Source organism: Choloepus didactylus, chromosome 1, assembly GCF_015220235.1.
Source record: "Choloepus didactylus isolate mChoDid1 chromosome 1, mChoDid1.pri, whole genome shotgun sequence".
NCBI lineage: Eukaryota > Metazoa > Chordata > Mammalia > Pilosa > Megalonychidae > Choloepus > Choloepus didactylus.
This window is the reverse complement of record NC_051307.1, coordinates 233,837,653-233,862,237: the sequence shown is the minus strand read 5'-3', so window position 1 is coordinate 233,862,237 and position 24,585 is coordinate 233,837,653. Positions and strand designations below refer to the sequence as shown.

General features: G+C 38.5%; 1 long non-coding RNA gene across 2 annotated transcripts in view; it reads left to right on the top strand.

The window, feature by feature from the left end:
* Positions 1 to 24,585, top strand: part of LOC119507453 — a 280,538-nt gene that overhangs the window by 179,720 nt on the left and 76,233 nt on the right. For both annotated transcript variants that reach the window (XR_005211242.1, XR_005211241.1), the window contains exon 2: positions 19,956 to 20,112. This is a non-coding gene — a long non-coding RNA (uncharacterized LOC119507453). The remainder of the gene's footprint in view (positions 1 to 19,955; positions 20,113 to 24,585) is intronic.

Sequence of the window (24,585 nt, the reverse complement as noted above, 5' to 3'; positions counted from 1 at the left end):
TTGTTGATATCTTTAGAGTTTGCAAAAGTTTCCAAGGGCAGTGATGCATTGCAGAGCTCATAAATATTACTTTGAAAATGAACTCATATCCAGGCACATGAAGAACAGAAGCACAGTTACAGATTATTGCTGGGCAGCAAACATAGGCAGTGTTCACATAGAAAACAATCTGAAATAACTGAAACCATTGCTTTAAAGAGTACTTTCAAGATTTTGTCAGAAAATTTAATATTTTCCTGTATTACAATTGTTGTTTAAGTGTAAAGCTACAACCATAGAGAAGAGAAGACAATCTAAGAATATACCTGTAGTTGACTAGAAATTCATCATTCTACAATGTGCTCTTTATACCTTGGAGATGAGTTGATGATAAAAACTCCTTTTAATCCCTTATTAAATATCTTATTTAAAGATCTTTAATTCTTTCTTAGGCTCATTAATCCCAGTCCTTAGGGTGATCTATGATCTTCACTGACCATCCCCATAACAAGAGCAGTTGGAAATTCATCTAAATGCTGAGGACGATGGATTTTGAAATTCTAAAAAATTCTAGAGCACTTTGAACATAATTTATGGACCATTTAAATTAAAAATGCTGTGACTTTTCAGCTCTGGTTATTATAGAATCAACACAATTTATTCCTCGTATTTCTGCACAGTAGGAATAAAATTCGAATTTCCTGCAGCTTTTTCCTACACAGTGGAGGACTGAAATGTTGATTACATATGCCAGCTATGAGAAGTTAGTGTAGGAAAACATGCAGGTTTCCTCTTTGATCCATTCATAATGCATGTATTTTATGGCCCCTTATTATAACTGGAAGGAGAGCCCTCAAATACAACAGGCCACCGCTGCTTGGTAGAATACACCTACCCGTGATACTGCTAAGAAATGTATGTTAAGCTCCTTTCTAAAAGATGTTCTTTCTGTATGAGAAGTCTAATATATACACCTTCACTTCTGTTGTAACACTGAATGTTACAAGAAGGGAAATGTTATGGGTTGATTGTGTCCCCCTGAAAGAGCTGTTCAAGTCCTAACCATGTACCTGCGAATTTGTCCTTATTTGGAAATAGAGCTTTGCAGATGTATTCAACTTAAGAAGAGGTCATACTGAATTAGGGTGGGCAGTAATCCAGTATGACTGGTGTCCTTATAAAAAGAGGAGAGCTACTGACACAAGGCAGAGGGAAGACAGTCATGTGTATAGGGAGCCAGAGGTTGGAGTGGTGCTGCCAGAAGCCAGGGAGCACTGTGAAGCACCAGAAGGCCACGCGACGAGGAAAGAGTCTTTCTTAGAACTCACAGAAGGGAGCATGGCTCTGCTGATACCTCGATTTCAGACTTCCAGCCTCCAGAACTGTGAGTAAATATATTTCTGTTGTTTTAAGCCACCCAATTTGTAGTATGTTGTTCTGGCAGCCCTAGGAAACTAATACAAGTAATAATATCTAGACTCATTCAAAGGATTACTGATGAGCATGACAAGGACCCAACTTGGAGCATCCACACAATATCTTTATATTGAGAAAAATTTCATTTATCACCAGAAGCAGCAGTGGGATGTTTATTTCGGTTTCAGTAGAAATCCACCCTGCTCTTATTTAATTAACTTCTAGTATCTTTATTCTCAGGAACAACAGCATTATAATCAGGCAGCAACCAGATTTATTTCCTGAAACAGAGGAGCTTTGAAATATACAGGAAAGAGGAAGTTCCTTTGAGCAGGGAATAAAAACAGCCAAGGGAGTTTACTAATGTAATGCATGCTATTTGACCTCTTACAATTGTATACCATTTGCTACAAGTTTAAAAATCAGACTGTGAGGGAGGAAGAAACAGCATGGGAGGAGACGAAAGAAAAGACTGGGTGTCTAGAAACAACTCGAATTCTTTCTGCTTTATTCTTTCTATTGAAACCTTTAAAGGAACGTTTCCTCCCTCCCTCCCTCCTTCCCTCCCTTTCTGCTTCCATCCATCCCTCTTTCCCTCTCTCCCTTCCTTCCTTGCTGATATTCTGGTTAGGGGACAGTTGGGTTCTGGTTACGTGTCATCACAGGGTGATCATCTTGGTACATGATAGCATCTTCCTCACCGTGAAGGTGTTAGCTGCTTAAGTAAGTCCTGCGTGGACATCTCTACTTTGGAAAGATAAATAATTGAGATCTTTGTTTGGATGGGTTTTTTGGCTGATGTGAAAGAATCAGAAAGACTAAGGACTGAATGTGTGAGATTCACAATATTTTGGTCTCTCTTTTTTTTTTTTTCCAGTTGATAAACCAGGTTTTTTGTACTCCTTGCTTCAGGGATATTTATGAGGTCTAAAGCAGAAGTTGCTTGATGCACCTTTCTGCCTGGCTTTTGTGATTGTCACTGATGGAGACAAGGCAGAAGCAAGAGCGAGATGAGAGATGCCCTACAGTGGGCTGGGGCAGAGGATGGTGGGCCCGAGAGTGTCAGAGACCAGCACCATAAGGCTTGGCAGTGTGCAGGTGGCAGGATCTCAGAAGGGAAAGGTGGTGTGGTCAGCCTCTGGGATCCAGAGGTAAGCTAGTAGCTAGACACCTCCTCAGGGTCTGCCTCTTGGCTTGGCCTGGCCTTCAAGGCACCTCAGAGGATGGGGAGGGGTGGGAACGTTCCTCATGACTGCGATTGAATCTCCCACCAGCATGGCAGCATGGGAGCTTGAAGGCAGATTTAATAAGATTTAAGGAAAATTAATTCATGTAAGAATTTTCACCCTTGAGTATGGTGGCAAATTCGTTCAGCTCTACTGCGATACTTTAGGGCAAAAGCTGAAAACTACTGAATACCACTTGAAGTTTGCTTTGATCCTAGAAGTGTTCTATAAAGCCAATGTTTAAAAAATTACGATTATATAGTTGCCTGTTTCTGAATATGTGTTTGGTGACTGGATGAGGAAAAACCATGTTCTTTAACAACAGAGAGAAAGTTTTTAAAGCCATTAGAGGGAAAAAAAAAAAAAGCTAAAGAATTTAATTCTTCTTTCTTAGTGATTTTCCTAATGAAGGAACAAGTGCTTATTTTTATAGAAGGAAAGGTGGCTTTGAGAAATGCAGTACTACCTATTGTATTTCTGGAGAGATGGTGTGAAAAAAAGAATTACTAACAAGCATCCTTGCCTTTACTTTGGATATATGCTCCGAGAGCACAGGCTGGCCTCTTACTCCTTCAGTGAAGTACCCAACACATTGCAGCTTTGAAATAAACACTTAATGATGATAATTGTGTGTATGTTGGGATGAGGGGAGGGAGTTGATGTTTCCTTTGCCTTCAGAACTGCCATTTTAAGAAGGGAAACTCTTGCTTTATGGTGAATTTCAGTTGATCCCTGAAAAAAATGCCTGTATGTGTGATAGGCCTTTTTTTATCTATCATTGCTAGAATTTGGGTATGAGGGATACATTATGATTTAGTCACTTGTTCACACGTGGGCTCAGACCTGAGAAGGGGGCGATAGACTCTAGGAATCAAGTGCTTGGATTCTAGTTCTGTTTGGGGGTAATATGCTGTTCACCTCATACTGGCCTAACAGAACTAGAACCCAAGCACTTCTGTTTTTTCTTTTGCTTTTTTTTGAGGGGGTAGGAGATAGGGTAGTTTGCTATAGCTAAATTGGGCAGGTTATGTTTTGTGGCTCTGTTCAGTTTTAGAGAACACCAGAGTGTTGTGATACTGTGTTTGAAGAACACTGGGCTAGACAGTCTTCAAGGTGCTTTCCATTTCTAAGAAAACTAGGCCTAATGAGAATCAGGGGGGAAACAGATCTGAGAAAAAGGGAGTATATTCTGCCCTCCTTTTTGTTTAATTGTGAGCAATCTCTCTTCTGAACGGGTTTGTTCTGGAAAGATGATCATGTTCTCTTCGTTTATCATAAAACAGAGGACAGAAATGAAAAGTTCTGGGATTCAAGACAACATAAGCAGTAAAGTTGAGGGGAAAAAGTTTCAAAGAGAGTAATCATTCAGTAACTTTATTCCACAAATGTTCTTGAGTGCCTACTATGTGATCGGTGCTGGGCATACTACAGTGAAGAATAAAGGCAAGGACTAAGAATGCACAGCTATGCACTGTGCACTGACATTGTGCAATGACTCTGTGAGCCACTGAGTGTGTACTTTAGATGGATTATATGGTGGAATATATCTCAATAAAATTGCATTAAAAAAAGGCAAGGGCTCTGTTCCCAAGGAGCTTGCATTATAAAAGGAGCCAGAAATACAAAATATAAATAAACAAATGAACACGATGATTTCAGGTCTTTGTGACATGTCATGATGACAAAACAGGGTGATATGAAAAAGTATAAGTCACTGATGGGGACTCCTTTGATTGTTCACTAGAAATTATCTGTGAGGAGATGACATTTGAGCTGATCTTGAAACAGAGAATCCAGACTTGTAAATACCTGGGATGCAGAGCATTCCTAGCAATGGGAATAGCAAGTCCCAAGATCCTAACTCATATGGAAGAATATCAGGAAGGCCAGGGTAAGTGAAGCATAATGAGCATAGGGAGGAAATCATCTGAAGTAATTTTGCAGAAATGAGACTTGGCCACATAGGTCATGGTAAGAAATTTGGGTGGTATTCTAAATGCTGTGGGAGCCATTAAAGCATTCTAAGGAGAGGGACGTGATCTGATTTATCTTCTAAAATGTAACTTCCTGGTATATGGTAAATATATGGTTAGGATTTTCATATCAAGATGTGGATTAAAATTCCTCCATATCAATTCCAACAATACCTAGGAAAATGAGGAAAAAAAATTATAAAACAAAAAACAAAAACAGCTGAAAATTCTCCAACAGCAACCAACAAGGAATAGAGTGAAAATATGAACGTTCGTGTGGATTTTAGTTTAATCACCTATGTGTATAGTGATGCCGCTTGCTGAGGTGAAGAAAATTATGGGAGGAACAGGATAGGAAAAATCAACAATTCCACTTTGTCCAATTTCAGTTTGAAACACCTATTAGACTCCTAGATGAAGATGTGAAGAAGTTGGTTGGATAGATGAATTTGGAGGTAAATTGAGAGTCCAGGACTAAAGATATAACTTGGGAGTCATTGTCATATAAATTTTATCTAAAGCTAAGGTATGGATGAGGTCATTTGGGAGAATGAATATGTAGACAAGAAGACCAGAGGCAAGCTTTGGGATACTCACACTTCAGTGATTGAAAAGAGGAAAAGGAACTAGCAAAAGTGACTGAGAGGGAATGGCTAGTGAGGCAAATAAGGAGAAACCCAAAGATAGGAATATTTTAAGGAGGGAGTGGACACCCATGCCAACTGCAGCTGAGCAGTCAAGCGAGGTGAAATTGAGGTTTGATCATTTGATTTGGTAATATGGAAGACATCTTGATAAGAGATGTTTTAGTGGAATGGTGGGAAAAGATGCCTGATTGTAGATGGTTGAGGAGGCAATGGAAGGTACGGATAGCCACTACAGACGTGTTGCCAAGAATTTTGCTAGGACACAGAGCAGTGAAATATGGGTGGGTAGAGGTGAATGGAGTTATACTGTGGTGACAAAAGCTGATAAAAATCTCAGTGGCTTTTAACAAAACTGGTTTGTTTCTTACTCACATTGCATGTCAGTGGCTAGAGGTCAGGTATGGCCTTGTACCACTTTCTGAAGGTGAGATACACACAGATCTTTTTATTTCAGGAAAGAAGCTGAAGGAGCTCCCTCAATGTGGGACATGCTCCTTTGATGGAAAAGGGAAGAAATAAGAGGTAGAATAATACTATGCACTGCCTCTCAAATCTTCAGCGTGGACTTGCCATACTTCATGTTCATTCACATTCCATTTACAAAAGAAAGTCACATTGTCAAACCCTGTGTCAATGGGGCAAAGAAGTATACACCTCTCACAAAAGTCACTGCATGTCACACATGGTAAAAAGAAAAAAATCAGAGGGTTAAATTACACTAAATAGGGGTTTGGAGCTCTTGATGAGGTTGAAGAATTGTTGAAGGTACCAGAGTACATGACTTGGAAGATTGTGATTAAAGAGCAGGACATTTGTAATTGAGAATTTGGAAATCGTAAAATTACTGGTGATGTCAAGGGCAGAGTGTTGACCTTGGGAATGGGTAACTGAGGTGAGATACTGATGATGGGTAATGGGAAAAACTCACTGATGTGGGGTGAGAGGCAACAGGATTGTAGAGCTAGGGTGTCAGATGGCTTAACAGTGCCAAATGTTGTGGAAAAATGTATTATACCTAGAAGTCTTGAATCTTGCAATTTTAGGTTTGTAGGTTTGAATCAGTATATTGTTATATTTTAAATGTTGCCTTACACCAATCATGTTATATATGTATGTATAATATGGCTTGTACAAGTTCTGCTTTTAAGAACTTAAATTATAGAGATTATGTAATCCATTTTGTAAATGCTCTACTGATTTATGAACAGTTGAATTGATGCATATGTTCACTTTTGTTTCTTTAATTGAGTGATATATTGCCAGTGACCTCCACACCTTTGTCTTTTTTTTTAAAACCTTTATCAATTAAATCTTTGGATTTTATGATCATTTGTATTGGCATTTAAAAGAAATTTACAGAAAAAAAATAGTTTAGATTTCTTTCTGTGTATTTAATTGGTTTCAGTACTCAATGCCATTTGTTTTATACTACGTCTTCTCCACTCTTTGTAAATTTTGGTTCTATTCTGATTTCCCAATGACTTCTAACGTTAGGGTACCAGGAAAGTATATTGTCTGAAACTTGATTGTTTAAGAATTTTCTTTTGTTTCCTTTAAAAAAAAAAAAACCAATTATGTTGGGCCCAGAATTATTTTTTGCTCTCCTAATGTCTAGAGACATTGCCACATTATGCCATTATCTCCAGAACATATCTCATATATGTTATAGCAGCTCAATTCTTAACTTATTGAATAAATACATGCCCCACTCATCACATTTTTCAGACAAATCTTCAAAAGCTAGTTCTTTAACATTTGTAATTAAATCGTCTCTTTCAGCTCTGGGAAAGTGAAATCCAATTCCTTTTGATGAATACAAGGTATGAAAGGAAAAGATAAATCTTCTAAGCTATGCTCTGAGAATGAAGTCCTTTAAAATGTGTATAGATCAGGTACAGTTACAAACTCCTGCTTGTAAGTTGTAGTCTCCTTCCTTTTCTGAAACTGTATGAAGAGAAGCCCCTTACTTATTAGGGTAGTAAAGCAGCAAAGATTTCAGGGTGAAAACAAGATGTTATATACATATACATCTACATATATATATATATGTGTATATATATATAAAACATCTGTCTATAAAACATCTATCATAATAATTTCTACTAGATTAACAAATATGAGGGATTTCACCCACCTAGAGTTAAGAAATGAACTCATTTCTTTCTCATAAAATACCCTTTTCTTCATAGCAGTGGTATAACCTAGTAACTCAAGTAATTATCATTGATGAATGAGAACACTTACTTAAAATGCCCTTGCCTAGATTGTTTTCTTACTCTCTTCACTGAGCAAAAACCTGTGGGATTAGAGAGATGGGATTGAATGTTCAAGTGTGTGGGCACTTCAATATGCAATGGAATTTTTCAGGAAGTTTTGATCTATTGAGTTGCCACTTTTCTCCTCTGAGAACCATGATTCTTAATTATGAGAAGCCCGTTGTGACAAAGATTGAGAGTGGCAGATGCTTAAGTAAGAAAATTATCTGTCAGAATATCATCTGACCCTCAGTTTTTTGAGTCTGGGAGATATTTGGGAACAAAGTCCCAATTTCATAGCTATTAGTTCTTAGCAAATTAATTGGCAGTGATTTGGAAGGAGGAGAACCATGACATTTCTGCCAGTAATTTTTTAAGCATTCTTGAAAATATTCATGTGGTCCTTTTCTGAAACTTAGGTTTTGTCTGAACCAACAGGAGACTTTGAATGCTCTCGGGGAGACTGACAGCTCTCTGCTAGAGTTTGGACTTAGACCCAAGTGTGAAAACCAGTTCTGCCACTTACTGGCTTAGTGACATTAGGCAAGTTCCTGTTGTGTCTGTAAATAGGAATAATAGTACTTGTTTTATTAATTCATTTATTTACTGTTTTAATAAACATTAAGTGCCTACTATATTCTAATCCTTGGGATGGAAATGCAAATAATAATAGTTAACATTTGTGAGTACTGATCAAGTGCAAGCCACTTTAAACACATCTCCTTTATTTCTCCCATCTCATATTTTATGAGAAGAATATATACCAAACTGCCCATTTTACAGATAAGGAAGCTTTGCTTAGAGTTTAAGTAACTTTTCCAAGTTACAGAAACTAGGAACCATGGAGTCTAAATTCAAACCAAGACAATTTTCAGTACAAAACCTATGTTCTTAACCACTGTGCTATTCTGTAAAGATACAAAGATACAATCCTTGCCTGCTGGTGTAGGCATAAACGAGCAAACGTGATTATAACAGGAAGTGATAGGTGCGGTAATAAAAAGACATGCAAAGTATCAGGCATTGTGGAAGAGCAAACAGTTAATTCCTTGGAAAATCAACTTTGGTTTGAAACATATGATCGTAACAAGAGTTACTATTGGATATATTTGGGGTTTTGCTGATTCCAAAGCTATTGGCATCAGAAACACATATACATACTGGAATTTTGAATTGTCAATATTTATCATTTAAATGTCAACCTTTCTATAAAAACTCATGATGTCATGGTGATATAGTACCAGAAGTTTTACCCAATGTTTGCTTATCAAAGAAATTCTTATTCTAAGTCCCCATTTACACTAAGAGGATGATTGGAATATTTAAAAGATTCTGATTTTGTTAATGACCAATATTATAAAGAATATACTCTACAGAAAATATGCTAATATTATTTTCATTAATCAAGTGCATATTTAATAAAAACTGAAAAGTGAGTTTTATGAGCACATTATAGGAGGCAGTGATGTGTGAACTGTACTGTAAAGGCAACAGTAAATCAGAATGAAATAAATAAAAATGGTGCGTTTTTAATAACTTGGAGTTTGGGTCAGATAAAATTAAATTGGAAAGTTTTGAATTAGTAGCATACTGCAAGCTTGGAAACTTGCATGCAATTCAGCTTTTGTATATACTGTGTGCTATTAACTTGAAAGCAAAAATGGCTTCTGTAAAACATTGCTTTTTGTTAATTAGGAGACTTCCAGCCTTAGAACATGAATCATTAACTGCTGATGTTGCCCTAAGGACAAATGTTTGTGATCTCCTGGACTGTTAGAAATAAAGAAGAAGGGAAAACAATGAGGAAAGGAAAGTGCTTATTTCTCAGTTTTGGATTATCCAATTATTTCAAGTAGAGAAATATCATTAATAGGGTCACTTACAATAAGTGGGAAAACAGGAAGACAGCATCTCAGCTTCAGGCATGGAAATTTATGGCAATTATTGAAAAAAAATAGCAATCTGTCATTTTACTGGTGCAGGAGACTAGTGAGTTGCAACTCCTATATGTGAAGAAGAGGTGACATCTCCAGTAATAGCTACATTACTACAGCTTATGGGACCCCATTTTCAAGCAAAACTCATGAGACATTATTAAGGAATCCTGTGATATTCTTGGCAGTCAGAGACTATGTAGATTAAAGGGGAAATTTCATTTTATCTTTCAATGTTTAAGTACTTTGCTTCACTGTTCACTGATCTTGACCAGCCTAATTTCTATCTTGATTCAGGTTTCTTTTCTTCCCTGGATCTTTGTTGATGGTGACTTTTTCATTTATTGTGTTATACGTAGGACATAAAAACCAGGAACTTTAGCTTACTTCCCATGTGCTGATTTTGATGGTGATGCTGAATGTTTCATCCAGCAGCCCAGACTACATGACAGATTTCCTAGGAGCATTTGCAGGATTATCTGTTTGAAACTCCTGTGTCACTTTCCACTGGCCACATGGTGGGGAAAGGGCAAAGCATCCTACTTTATTCTGCAAAACAAGTATCTGTAGGCCTAGTCCACTTGCCTCTGCTCTCACAGCTCTTCTGTGGCCTGTGCTAATGGGAAACCGAAAGGGTAGAGGTGGTGGGTAAAAACCAAGACTTTGCCAAATTCTTGGCTTCGAAAGACTTCAGCACCCAGAGACTGTAGGCAGTGACTAAGGAGAAATGGAGTTATTATCAGGTTAAAAATAGTTCTAAATCAGTTTGTAAAATGCCAAGTGTTATATATAAGGGTTGCATATATTATTATTATTTCTTGTTTTGATGACTTCAATTCTGTGACCTTTTCTCTGAAAGCATGCAAGGGACCAGGCAATATTTTCCCTTCTAATGCTGTTCCCTTTTTTTCCCTTTCTTTCCCACTCTGTACTTTCTCATTATACTTTTTATTTCACTCCTCACCATGAGGCTCCTGCAGGGAGCCCGTAAGTGGTGGCTGGAAGGTCTGGGCAGAGCTACTTACTCTCTGCCCTCTTTCCCCTACCCCTCTCTCCTTCAAATCACAAATGAATTAATGGTGATATACCTGTGTATTTTGCCTGTTGTTTTCCCATCATTCCTGCAGAACCTTTCATTCTGAGTCACGACTGGTCTCTGCCCCAGCATCCTGGCCCGGTAAGTTGGCCTCTCTCAGTGTCCTCTCCCTCATCGCTCGCTTGCCTGGGGCCTGTTCCTTGCCTCCATTGGCAGATACTTTCCCTTTCCTTTTTAATTTTTTTTTTTACATCTTTCTCTGCTCCATTTTAATCAAAATGGTAGCCTTTCTGCACTGGTTGGTGACATTTAATGATAGTCTTCAGGCAATAAAAGGCAGAAACACATTTCAAATGAACTCAACAGGGACTGTCTGCTCAGATGGCCTTTGTTGGACTCCAGCCAGGTTTATATGGCTAATGGTTTCTTTGTGCATGGCTGGTTATTAGATCTATAATGACCATCACTGTTGGAACTTTAGATGGTCTTAGATCTGGGTGAGCAGTTTGAAATCTGGCTGTATTAGCTAAGGCCTCATTGTAGGAAAGCACATTTCTTCCTATCTTTAGATGCGAGCCCAAGCAAGGTTTGCTTTTGTCTGGAATAGACTTTTTGGGGGTTAACTCTGTTCTGTCAGCAATTCTTATTGAAAGACTGCTAGTTTATATCATATAATAAGCACCTGGGTATTTAGAATGAAAGGAGATAAAAGAATTGGAAAGAAATCCTTTTTGTAATTTTATTTATGGAGGAAACAATCCTTTTTGTAATGTTATTTATGGAGGCTCCTTGATCATAGATCTTAGAGTTTTGTTTGTTTCTGTTTCCTGGGTACCTAGGACAGAATTGTTCCATAAGGGGCCCTTATTAAATATATTTTGAATTAATGAATAAAACATGTAAACACAGGAAGGGAAATACACTGCAAGCAGAATGTAGGTGCTCAGTTACTGTTAACAAAGCCATCAGTCAGAGGAAAGAGGGGTGGTGACATCTCCAGTAGAAAAGGTTAATCAATACAGAAAATGAGTCTTGCTTTGTGTTTGTGACTTCTCTGTGCTTTGGTATCTTCATCTGTAAAATAAAGAGTCTTAATTAGATCAATATCTTTAAAATTTAGCTTCATGCATGAGAATCATGTTGCTGAAGTACAGGTTCTGGAACTCTGCCCCTGGGAGTTCTGATTGGTGGTTCTGGGGTGGAGATCAGGAGTCTGCAGTTTTCTAAGGTGGGTGGTCTATGGACTACACTGTGACCCAGATAATCTTTAAGCCCCTTACATATCTTAGAAATGCTCTTTCTAGTTGTCCCTGGGTACTGAAATCTGCAAAAGATCACCAATATCCTCATAAATTCATCATTTATGGTGCTGTTCACAGCCCCTAATTGTTCCCCACACATGCCCAAACAATCTTCTATCATCATTATCTATATTGGGCAAATTTTCATGTTCTGCGCCTTCTACGGGTGGATGACCAGTCTGAGTTGGCCGCCCTTAGGTCAAGTTCAAAAAGTTGTGGCTTAGTGATGTCTCCAGTCAGAATACAGCACCGCCTGCTCAAGGAACTTCTTTCTTCAGAAGGCTGTGAAGATGGCAAGCACAGTGACTTATTTGCTCAGTGAACACCATCCAACTTGACCCAACTCATTCTAGAGAAGTCACTGCTTTGCTCATGCCCACCAAGATGTTTCTGATGGAGCTGAAGCCACAGTGGGTTCTGCCACTCCCTGTTCCAGTGAGGCTCCTCAGCCTTCCCAATGCTGTGCTGTAAGCTTGTCTCAGATTAGGCTCTCCAAAAGCAGATGTTAAAATGGAGTTTGAGGTACAAAATGTTTGTTGGAAACCAATACCTGCATAGGGAAAGGGCAAAACTGGTCAGAGGCAGAAGCCAAACTGTGATGCAGGCCTGACAAAGCCTTGGCCAATCTGCCCAGGAGCTCTGGAGAAAGTATTGCCCTTCAGAGTGTCCTGGGTCAAGCTGAATGGCTGGGTCTTAAAACCTTCACTTTGCTTAGCCACTGGATCTAGGCTACACTGGGGAGGGAATGACCTCTGGTGAGACAGCTCTCCCAGTTGAGGCAGACCCTGAAGGCACCAACAGCTGGACGCTGCTGCTAACCAAAATCCCTGCAGCTGGGAAGCAAGTCGTTTCTTGGAGGGAGTCTGGGTGCTGTATTTCTGGTTCTACACAGTGAAGCCAAGGGCAAATTAGGCCCATATCCCGATTCTCCCCATATCCTAGTTTGTGCCGAGTGGTTGTTAGTAAAAGTGGTGGCTGGGGCCTATTGGAAATGGGTTTTGAGAGACCTGAAAACCAAAAGTCTATGGGTGATATTTCTGTGCTTGTTTAAATGCTTACAGAAGGCCATCTTTCAGTTCTAGCCTCATTTCTTTCAAACCAGGGTCTCATTTACTCCCTCAAAGAAGCAATTTTGCCTATGGGCCACAGTGTATCAACAGACAGGGGCCTGTTCTCATCACACCAGTGGGAAGAGGCCAAACAAGGTCACCAGATTTCATTGTTTTTCTGGAGTTGGTGGATTTCTAGGATTTGATTCTACTAAGTAATTACTGGAGCATTCATAGCAGGCTTCCTGAGGTCAAAAGTTTATTCCTCTTATTCAGAGTTCCTGGCTGACCCCCTGACCATCTGCAAGGACCTGGGTTTCCAAAATAACCTGGAGATGTTTACTCTCTCACACTGCCTGACTGCATTTTAGTGTAACAATTAAGAGAAAGAATAAAATCCAAACCACACTAATGTATCAGAAGAATAGGGCTAGAGGAGAAACATTAGATCCTCCCTTCTCACTCAGATATCATATGTAATGTTGATATCATATGTTGCTTTGTAATAGCCAGATGGGTCTGGAGTGGCCCTTCCCAGCTGTCTATGCTGCTGGGCTAACATTGGGTCAGAGGGCAAGCCCAGTGCAGGTAGTGGGGCTATTTATAAGCAGATGGCATCCACACAGAGAAGCCATGCACCTATGAAAGAATCCTTCCAAAGGGGCTTAAGGCTGCAACTGGCAATTGTTATTTTTGGTTTTCTAAAATTTTTTTGGTCTCCCCCTGCTCCTGCCCAGAATATTCTTTTCTCCCCCAAAGGCACCATCAAGCTCCTATGCTTGCGGGTGGCTGTGAGAGGCCTTGATGTACCCTACCAGGGCTCCCAAGCATCATGCCACTCAGCAGCCACAGCTAGGGGAGAGAAGAACTGGCTTTTGGCAGATTTCCATATCAGTTCTATTTGGAGTGATAATTGGAGGGGCTGTCATTAGGTACCCCTCAATGGCTTTCTTAAATGTGCCGACTTAAATTTATTTAGTTCCAGGGGTTCTTTGAGCAGCCATAAATATATTTCAAATAGCGATTTCTATAAATTAGAAATGCCATTTTTCTTCAGCCCCAGAATTTCAATGAACCCATTATTCAAAACCAAATTTAATCAAGTCCTTTTTTTTTTTTCCTTCAGCAAGTGTATGTTCCCTGGGCTTGCACAGAAACACAGTATTGCTGTTGGATTGGCTGAACAGACCTGATAGATGGGGCTGTCAGAATTTATTGCTCATTTGGTTGTTAAGCCTTGCAGGGACTTGACGCAGCACTGGTGCCTTACGTGATGATATTTGATGTCTGGTCTTGGGTTTAAATTCTGGTTTTCCCAAGTATTGATAATCACATGGCTTTGCTCTTCTTTTGCAACATGTACTCTCAACTTCATTGATTTCTTTCGGTGGAGGACAAGCTGTAGCTGTGGCAGTTGTGTTACAGCATGCTGTCTTAGTTCTCCTTAGGCCCATGTGTAGTGGCTCACTTCATGTGTGTGTGTTTGTGCACGTGTGACATATGTATGGGTTTCAAGTGACCAACTCTGTAGCATTGAAAATGTAATACCTGAATAAAATAAAATATGCAATATCCTATTGCTAGTTTATGGTACAAAGGTAGGAATTTTGGTCAGGATAAAAGAACTACAGGAGTTTGCAAGAATAGCAGGTTACAGGAAATATTAGAAACTCTTTTTGTCATCACTTAGAGACCCAAAGGTGTTAAAAGCATAAGATCAGGTATTAAGAGCCCAAAGATTGCTTAGATTGAATCCTGGCATCACTACTTAGTAGTGGTGTGATCTTGGATGAATTAATTACTTAAATTCTCTGTGTCTCAATTTTCCCATCTGTAAAAATGGGGATAAATGTTAATCTTTTTCTCCCAGGCTTGTTGTGAGGAGATAATATAAAGTGGTTAGCCCATTGCCTGGTTAGACAGGACTCACTTCATGTTAGCTAATGTTATCATCAATTCAAGGTTAGAAGGGGCTATTGAATGCTTCACAGAATTCTTTGACAAAGATAATCCCATTTAGGAACGACAGGCTAAAGGACCATTAGATGACTGTTCCCACCTTCCACAAGCTTTTTTTGAGTCCAATATGTGCTGAGCACTATAAAGGGATTCTCAACCCAAAACTAAATGATGATAAAGGAACAAATCCTTGCCTTTGAGGATTTCATAATCAAGATACAATTAGACTACAGATATTTTACAAAAACTAAACTAAAGATATTTTAGCAAAAATCACCAAATGTGTTTTTTAGCTTACAGGTTTGTGATTTGAGGTCTCTTCACCTTCAAAAACAGTGATTGTTGTCTTCTCTTGGAGGCACCTGAGAGTGAAATCTTTGGTTTGAGGTTTGAGGCCTAAATTTGGAAATGCAACCATAGCCTATCTCCTATCTCCACTTCCCAGCCACAATAAGCTGGAGATGAACTGAAGGAGAGAAGAATTTTCCCATATCATATGGCTGACTCCTGGGCAACATGAATGGATTTGTATTTTAGGATGGCTCTGTGTATGGGTAATCATCCTAATAGCTGAAATTCATGAGCACTTACTATGCACCAAGCACTGTGCTAAGGTTGATGTGCATGTCATTTAATCCTCATACTCACCTTCTGATCTAGGCATTATTGTAATCCTTATTTTACCTGGGAAGACTTCAAAGCTAAGTGGGGCAAAATAAGTGACAGAGCTGGAACCTTACCCGATTGCCTGACTCCAAAGCTCATCCTTTGACCCGTCATGCTTCAGTGCTTCTGGTGGTGGCTCTGCCCAGTACACAGCTTGGCCCTCCCACTGCTCTTGTTCTCACTCTCGTCTTTATAAATGGAGGAGACTGGCCCCCATCTTTAAAACCCTTCCAGTTATAACATTTTATAGCTTCCAATTGAATGATTTATACCAAATAAAATACTGGTAACATCCACAGGCATGTAACTCATCTCCCCAACTCCCTTTTCTTTCCTCGGATCCCCACCCCCATCCCCCGCCAAATTCCCTGAGGATAGATTGCTGAGAAATAGTGTATACATGCATTTTATTTTAATTTAAACTGATCCAAGTAGGCCACCTACACATTTTGAACATTGCTGGTTTCTGTGTGTGGTTCTGGCCTCAAGGGTCCCCTTCCTTGCCTCTGGTGATGTCTGAGAGTGGCTCTCTGGGGGCAACTGAAAAGTCTTGACTGAGGCAAAGTAATGGTCATATTCACTAGAATGTTTTCAACAAAGTTAGAACTGAGATTTCAGGAAAATTAGTAATATCTGACCCACTTTCAAACAGAAACATTTGAGAATTTGTTAATTCTCTGGAAATATAGGTAGTGGATATATGGTATAATTTTATTCAGGTTTACCCTGTTGCTCTAATTTAGGTTTGATTATTAATGAGGAAACTATGAATGTTGGATAAATGTGTTGATAAAGTACTTCCTTTCTCTGACAAATGATATGTGGAATCAAATGAAGTGTAAAGACACAGCAAAAAAAAAGGGAAGGTGAACTAGAAAAATTTCAAATCCAGTCCTAGGAAATAATGTCGCGTGAGCCTTTAACTTCTCAGAGATTTTATTCTCTCCTTGAGAGCAATACATAATGCAAATTTAAGCTTACTTACCCAGTGACTAAAACAGCATTACAGAGAGCTTTTGACCTCAATCCAACAATTAATGACTAAAAATGGGAGAAAAACAAGTATCATCCATTCTTTTATTATGTGCAGTAATCGCTTCCACATTGTGTCTTTCCCTCATCGTGGTTTTGATATATCACAGGTCAGCATGAGAAATTAAATAGGAATTTTGGGGGAGTTTTGTGGAAGCCAGGGATGGCATGCAAAGGCTAGAAACATGGAGGATTGTTATAAAAAAAGGCATTCTGGCAGACTCTGGCACCATACAAAGAAGGCTAAGTCCTTTTATGATTCCCTAAAGGAAAATGAAGATGAAGGGTCTACCCCTATGGATTTTCAGGCCAGCAAAGGCAAGTTTGAAAATTTTAAAAAAAGGTTTAGCCTATGCAATGTATAAGTAACTAAGAAGCAGCGTCCACTGATCAAGAGGCAGTGAAGGAGTTTCTGAAACCCTGAAACAGTATTTTTTGACATGGATTTTTCAGATTGTGGGGGTGCCGTGCCCCTAACCCCTGCGATATAGAAGGGATAACTATATTAGTTTCCATTCAGTAATTTTAGGGAATTATCTGAAACTCAATACCCCTACCCCTACCACCTAGCTAAGTCTCATCATTGGTTTGCTTTCAGCTTAAATGTTACTAGCTGGCTCCTTCTACTTCCAAACTATATTGGTGACTCTGGCATATACTGTCCTACTATTGCACTGAACACATTCCATTGTAATTGTTTATTTCTCAGTCAGGTAAATTTTGGCATTTTGGGCAGGACTATTCATTGGTTAGTTTGTCCCATAAGTTGCTCCCTAAATGCCAGTAGCTTCTCCCACTCTTTTTGAGAACCAAAGATGGAACCACACATTTCCAAATGCCCCTATTCCTACCCGAGAACCAAACAAATACTATAAATTCCAAGAAAGCAGGCAGCATACATGTCTTTCTCATTGTTATATCCTTTGTACCTAGCATGTTGCCTGCTCAATAAAAGAATATTTTATTTTATGATTGCAAGTGGCTCCCTCTTGGTTGGGATTGGTGTGCAGAGAGGTATAGATAGCAAAGATGTTTGAAGTGCTTCTTGAGAGAAGCTCAGGATGCTGTACAGTGCCTTCTGCTATCCAGTTTGCTGCTAATTTTGTTTCTGTAGATCTTTCCCAATTTGGTGAGATGCAAAAGAGGGAGGAGGGTGGAACTAATGAAGCGAATGCTGTATAGCCTAATTAGGACAGGGTGGTGGCATCTGGGTCTGCCTTTGTTCCTGCACACTTTTCATTTTATCTATCTTCAGGGAATCTGGAAATAAATTAATGAAACAGAGAAACATAAGGGTTCTTTTAGGTGTTGTATAGGATTTCACTATTGACAGATATTTCTCCCACTTAGGAAAGAGTAAGATGTTTACATCAGCATTTGAAAAGCAGTCACAGAGCCTGGTGACTTGTGCAGCCATCCATCTGGGCCTATAGTCAGAATTATTTATGCAGGATTGTTTCTGAACTTTGGACAGCTCTTTAGCACTTTTTCTTCAAGTCTTTTCTTTGTCAGATGAATTAGAAATTTATCCTAATAACCAAAGACCTTAACATTTGAAGGTCATCATAAAAAGTACATGAGAAGGCAGAATTTGGGAGATCCCTCTAGGCTGTGCATCTTGGTTTCTCAAGACTGAGAAACTAATCTCAGAAACCTTTTGCTTTCTAAAGCACATAGACACACACACACACAGAGTTTATGTGTAGAATATATAAAATCAGGACCAAGGGAAGAAAGAAAGAGCAAAATTCTAACCAAACCATTAGATCTAATATAAATGCTAAGCATAAGATCTGACTAAGAGCTTGTGATTACCAGGACAAAAATGGTAAAACAATTTTTAAAAAATTTGTGTATATATATAATAAAATTTGCCATTTTAACCATTTTAAGTGTATATTTCAGTGCCTGTAATTACATTTACAATGTTGTACTACCATCACCACCATATATTACCAAAACTTTCTCATGACCCCTGTTTTAGTTTCCTAGGCTGCTGAAAGCAGATACCATGAAGTAGGTTGGCTTTAAGAATAGGAATTTATTAGATTACAAGCTTATAGTTTTGAGGCTTAGAAAAATGTCCAAATCAAGGCATCATCAAGGTGATGCTTTCTTCCTGAAGACAGGCTGCAGGAGCTCCTTGGCTCCTCTGCCACATGGCAGGCACAGGGTGGCATTTGCTGTTCTTCTGGGTTCTGTTGATTTCATCTTCTTGCTTCTGTGGCTTTCTCTATCTATTTCTTCCCATTTATAAAGGACTCCAGTAAGAGGATTAAGACCCATCCTGAATGAGGTGGGTCACACCTTAACTGAAGTAGTGTTATCACAGGATTTTACTTACAATGAGCTGACATCCACAGGAATGGATTAACTTTAAGAACATGCTTTTCTGAGGTACATATGGTTTCATACCACCACAACCCCACACAGAAACTCTGTTTCCTATTAAGCAACAACTCTCCATTCCTCCCTTCTCCCAGGAACTGGTAGCCTCTAAGTCTACTTTCTGTCTATGAATTTGCTTATTCTAGATATTTCATATAAATGGAAGCACACAATTTTTGTCCTTTTGTGTCTGGCTTATTTCATTTAAGCATTATGTTTTCAAGGTTCACCCATTTTGTAGCATGTATCAGAATAATTTTCCATTGGGTGTATTTACCACATTTTGTTTATCCATTTATCTATTGATGGACATGGGTGCTTCCATTTTTTCACTACTGGCAATAATCCTGCTATGAACATTGATTTACAAATCTCTGTTTGAGCCCCTGCTTTCAATTCTTTGTGGCATATATCTAGAAGTGGAATTTCGAGGTCATATGGATAATTCTTTGTTTAACTTTTTGAGGAACTGTAGGCTGTCTCTTTTAACAGTTTCCTTCAAGTGGCAAGAAAGAGATACATGCTTATTTTGCCTTAGATGACAGAGGTTTTACTGTTAGGATATTCCATAACATAAGTACACAGTAGAAACCCTCTTGGCAACCATGGAGCCTAATCGCATTCAAAGCTCAAATGTTCACCATTATGCAGTGATGTATGACCCAGTAATCCGTAAGTCAGCCATCTTCATGACTTAGATTTTTTCTCTCCCTGTTTGCTTCTATTCCCTTACTGAGCTGATTTTCAATTCTCTATGCAATCTTACATTACAGTTCTCCAACAGAGAGGACTATTTGGAATAGTGGGTCAGTATCCAGTATGGATCATTCCTATTGAATAGAGTTCTCCAGCCACATCACCATAGAGCTCACTTCCCATCAGAGAGAGCTCCAATTCAGCCAGCTGTGGCTCATTTGCACTGGGCAAATGAAAAAAGCATGCCAACCTCTGAGTAACTATCTTACTGAAATAATTTTCTCAAAAGAGAACAGTGTAACTGGCAGAAACTTTGAGGCTTCATGACCATTTGAAACACACTCCTTATCAGAAAGGAAAATACCACTGTTGACTCCTTGCTCCATTCCCCACCCCAGGGCAGACACACCATCCTGGGAAGATGGGAAGAGTAGGATGTGCAATTGTTCCATGTCAGTCCAACTGATGCAGGCCACCAGGAGAGTGGTGTCACCCTTTTGTGGTCCTGAGATCCTGGGCTTTCCTTTCAAGCTGCAATGCTAATAAGTAGAGCAGGTGAGTGAATCTGAATAAACTACATTGATTTTTTTTTCCTACAATGACTTAACCAACATCAGTGAGAGAAACAACTGGTCTACAGAATCTAGAAATCCACTTGATAGTATAATTTCAAGTTAACTTTTTAATATATAAGTGAATTATTCCCTTTCCCAATTCTCTCTCACTTTTTTTTTATCTCCCAGACTTCTCCCTAGACATTTTCTCATGATGGAGATACTAGATCACTTGTGGCCCTACTTTTAATTACTGTTCACTTCATTTGCATGTGGATTTTCTTATTATAATGCCAGGACAAGCAGAAGTGGAGTATCCACAGTGAGATATTTAGCAAGGACCACATTTCCACTTGTTCACATTCCTATTATACTTTTGGTTCCTTTGCACCTTTGATTCAAAACTGTGCAAATGATTCTGTGGTTCCTCTTGATTTCTCTCACTGAATTATTTCTCTCTTTTACCATGATTTCTGACTGTGGCCTGAATTTATTTATTTATTTTTTAATTAATTTATTTTTTAACTTTACTGCGGAGATAAATAGATAGATATAACAAAAATTGCCATTTTACACTATATTGAGTAAAATTAAGTCGGGCATATGAGGACAAATATTGCAGGGTCTCACTGATATGAACTAATTATTATATGTAAAGTCATAGACATGAAATATAAGTTACCAGGATATAGAAGAAGGCTAAAGAATGGGGAGCAGTTGCTTATTATGAGCAGAATGTTCAACTAGGTTGAACTTTGGATGTTTGGAAATGAACAGAGGTGACTTTAGCACGTTGTGAGAATAACTAACAGTGCTGAATGGTGCATGAATGTGGTGGAAAGGGGAAGCTCCAAGTCATGTATGTCACCAGAAGGAAAGTTGGAGGTTAAAAGGTGGGAATGTATAAAACAGTGAACCTTGTGGTGGGCAAATGTCTGTGATTAAGTGTACAAATATTAGAAATCTCTTTCATGAACCAGAACAAATGTATGACACTATAACTAGAAGTTAATAATAGAGGGGCATATAGGGAAAAAATATACCTATTGCAAACTATATACTACAGTTAGTAGCATTTTGACATTCTTTCATCAACAGTAAGAAATGTACTATACCAATACTATGAGTCAACAATGGAGGGAGGTGGTTAGGGGTATGGGAGGATTTGAGTTTCCTTTTATTTGTATTTATTTCTTTTCTGGAGTAATGAAAATGTTTGAAAAATTGAAAAAAAAATTGTGGTGATGGATTCACAGCTATATGATGGTATCGGGGCAATTGATTGTGCACTTCGGATCTTTGGATAATTGTATGGTATGTGAACAATCTCAAAAAAAGATAATCTGAAGTAAAAAAAATTGCTGTTTTAATAATTTTAAGTGTACAATACAGTGGCATTAATTATAATGTGTAACCATTGCCATTACCACTTCCAAAACTTTTTCATCTTCTCAAACAGAAAGTCTATACCCATTAAGGAATAATAACTCATTCCTTTATTTTTACCAACCAACATTGCTACCTTTCCCTCTTCCTGTGTAATTGATCCTCCTTCATTTTTAATATTGCCCTTTCAACATGTAGCATTTTTATAGGAGAGACAAAGGTATTCCTGTAACCAACTTTTAAAGTAAAGTTCCCACACAGACTTTTGTCTTTGGTTGGATGAGCCAGACATTTATAACTGATGAACAACTGGTGATGCATTGTCTAGCAAAACTATGATAGTTTTTCTTTTGCTGCCACCAGACACTCCTGGGTAGGGATTTGAGGAGTCATTTGTGAAACTCCATGAAGGGAGTATAAAAATTTCCTCCTTTTTCTTATTCTTCTTTTCATTGTCTTACATTTCCAGCCTGTGACAGATTTGTCCCCGTTTTTGTCCTTTTGTTGTTGTTACAGATCATTCCTCATGATGGGAAATGTCAAGTCAAATAGTTTGACAGGACTTGGCGAATGATTGAATCAACTCTTAGTCAACAATGGTATTATCAACTATGGCTGATGAATTAATGAGGAAAATTAAAACTTATTTTTCAGAGGTCAGGAGAGGCTATCTTTTGTGATATGACTTCACGTGATTTTTTACCCTTCATTTTAACATCTTTGATATAGAAAACTACCTGCAAAAGAACACCATTTAAGGTCAATGACTAGGGTCAGAAAGAAAGGGACACTGTTCACATTTGAGAGGCAGCACCTTAGAAGGATCTGGGTGTCAGAAGATCTGTGTTGGAATCCTAGCTTTACAATTAGCTATCTGACCTTTGGACATATCATTTAACCTTTTGAAGCCTTGTTCTATTCACCTGTAAATGTTGCTGGCTCCCTTACAGCTTTGTTTCAAATAACATGAAATCAAATAACATGGAAAATGTGAAAGTTTGCAATATGCAAAGCCAATTATTTTAGGATATATGATATTTCCAAACAAAAGGCATGAAACTTCCTGTATACAGAAAAGATTCATCATATGCCTGAGGGAGTCACTGAGTTCTGACTAGATGTATATCTACATAAGTAATATGGATATATTAGTTATCTTTTGCTATGTAACAAATTTCTCCAAACTTTAACAACTTAAAACGACAGCCATTTATCTCATAGTTTCTCTGGGTCAGGAGTTTGCCTTAGTTGGGTGGTTCTGCCTGAGTCTCTCCTGAGTTTGCAATCATTGTGTCAGCTGGGGCTGCCGTTCTCTCAAAACCTGAGCGTGGCTGTTGGCAAGAGGTCCCAGTCTTGCTGGCTGCTGGCCAGAGGCCTCAGTTTTTCACCAGTTGGGCCTCTCCACTGAACTGCTTAAGAGACTCCACAGCATGGCAGTTGGCCTCTCCCAGAGTGAGTGATCCAAGGGAGAGGAAAGAGGAAGCCGCAGAGCATTTTATGTCTTAGTCTCTGAAATCACATGTTGTTTCTTCCACTGAGGTTATGAGATACAATTCAAAATACCCAGTTAAATTAGAATTTCAGATAAATAGCAAATAAAAATTTTAGTAAGTATGTAAGTATGTTCCATGCAGTATTTGGGGTGTACTTATACTAAAAATTATTCATTATTTATCTGAAATTCAAATATAAGTAGGCCTCCTGAATTTTTATTTGTTAAATCTGGCACCCTAAATTCTATTTTGTTCTAGTTGTTAGAAACTAGTCACTGGAGCAAGGAGTATCAAATATTTGTGGAAATATTTTTAAACCACCATAGTAGCATAGTGGAAAGAATACGGACTTTTAAGACCGGCAGACATTGGGTTCATATCCCATCTCTTTCACTCGTTATCTGTGTTGCCTTAGGCAAGTTATCTTCCTCTCTGAGCTTCTGTTTCCTTACGTGTAAATGGGAATAGTAATACTTATCTGCTAAAGGGTTGTAGGAAAACTGTTCCCAACCTCCTTTTCTTTTGTTGGATCCCACAGTATAGGCTAAGAAGTTTAATATCCACATTCCCAGCTCTCCTGTGTCTAAGGATGGCCATTTTCCCTAGTTGTGGACCATGAAGAGAATGGAAGTATGCTGGGATAGGCACTTCTGAAGGAAAGCCTTCCTTATGAAAAGGGATAGACTTCTGTTGACCCCAGCATCTGAGTGGTAGAGTCTAGGTCACATGCCAGTGCCTGGCTGGAAGGGAAGTTAAGAAAAAAAGCAGCTAGCATTTTCAGCTCTTACAGGAGAGACAATCTTTTACTTTCACATAGACTCACAAAGTGAGTGATTTCCCAAATTTGAAAGAGATTCATATGCTGAATAGTCAAAATAAATGAAAATTCTGATTACAAGATCCTAGTAAATTATGTGGCCCATACTAGCCCTTACACAAAGGTAGCTAGCTATGTGCAGTTGAGGTGAAAAAGTTTTAGAACAGTTTATGTTTACTTTTATACAAGAAAGAAGAAAAAAAGAATTTTTCCCTCCTCAAATTAATGTGCTACAGTATTGTTGATTCCAACCTCTTCTTTTCTCCCTTTGTAGTTATCAATGGAGTTGAATTTGAATTGACTAGACAGAGAAACTTAGAGGCAGAACAAACACAGAGCCAAACACTTAAAAGCTTGCTCAGATGTAGTTGATGTTTTCCAAATGACTACAATTCTTGAAGGACAGTACTATTATCAGACACTCTTTACCAACTCCCAAATTCTATTTATAGTATAACTGCTTCCCAGCAGAAAAAAAGAGAGTACCCAAAAGTCTAGAAACACATGTGAATAATATAATGCTGTTAAGAACTGCTTCAATTGTATGTGTATAGATAGGTAGATTTAGATATAGACATAATTTTCAGTCATTGTAGACACCCGGTACTTAAATTATGGGCAACATAAAGAGAGTCAGTAAGCATAGTCAAAATGTAGAAATAATGCCTGAAGAAAAAGTAATTCTCTTTGAACAGCATACTGGGGTGCTGTGCATTTCAGCCAAATTATCCACTATTAGTAGGTGGCATTGATCACAAAAATGAAGTAAAGGTGGAGG